Genomic DNA, 686 nt, shown 5'->3' on the forward strand with positions numbered 1-686 from the left:
AGTGATCCTCCAGCCTCAGCCTCCCAAATAGCTGGGACTACAGGTGCACACCACTACACCCAGCTAATTAATTAGAGACAGAGATCTTGCTATGTTGCCCAAGCTGGTTTTGAACTCCTGGCTTCAAGCAATCCTCCGACTTGGCCTCCTAAAGCACTGGGATTACAAGCTTTAACCACTGTGCCCGACCAGCAACCCATTTTCATGGGTCCTTTTGCATTTGGTTCCCTGAATCACCTCAAAGACCTGTCTAGCAGATATTATTTAACACTATGGTAGAGAAGTTAACAGTGAGGTTCAGAAAAGGTAAGAAACTGCTTTGGGTCACACTGCTTAAAAGCAGCAGAAACAGGATTAGATCCAAGTCTGGGCTGCTTCCAAAATTGTGGCCATCTGATGGCCTCCATCCAGGATAAAATAACTGCTAAAAAGGGAGACAAATATGCAAGTCAATAAAGCACCTGGAACACTTCCCACTCGTGACAGGAAAGCATTTTCTCCAGAAAAGTGTTTTAAATCCTTTACATTTTGATTATGGCGCTCTCTTGAAGAAACAGAGCAGAGACGCTGTAAGCTTCCATTCTTCTTTCTTTCACTTCTTATTAAGGGTAGTTTTGTGGCAGCAATGAAGGAAAATAACTCAGTATCGATGCTCAGTAAGCTTCCCATCAAACTTAGAGGAGAAA

Source organism: Mandrillus leucophaeus, unplaced genomic scaffold (assembly GCF_000951045.1).
Source record: "Mandrillus leucophaeus isolate KB7577 unplaced genomic scaffold, Mleu.le_1.0 Scaffold15, whole genome shotgun sequence".
Lineage (NCBI taxonomy): Eukaryota > Metazoa > Chordata > Mammalia > Primates > Cercopithecidae > Mandrillus > Mandrillus leucophaeus.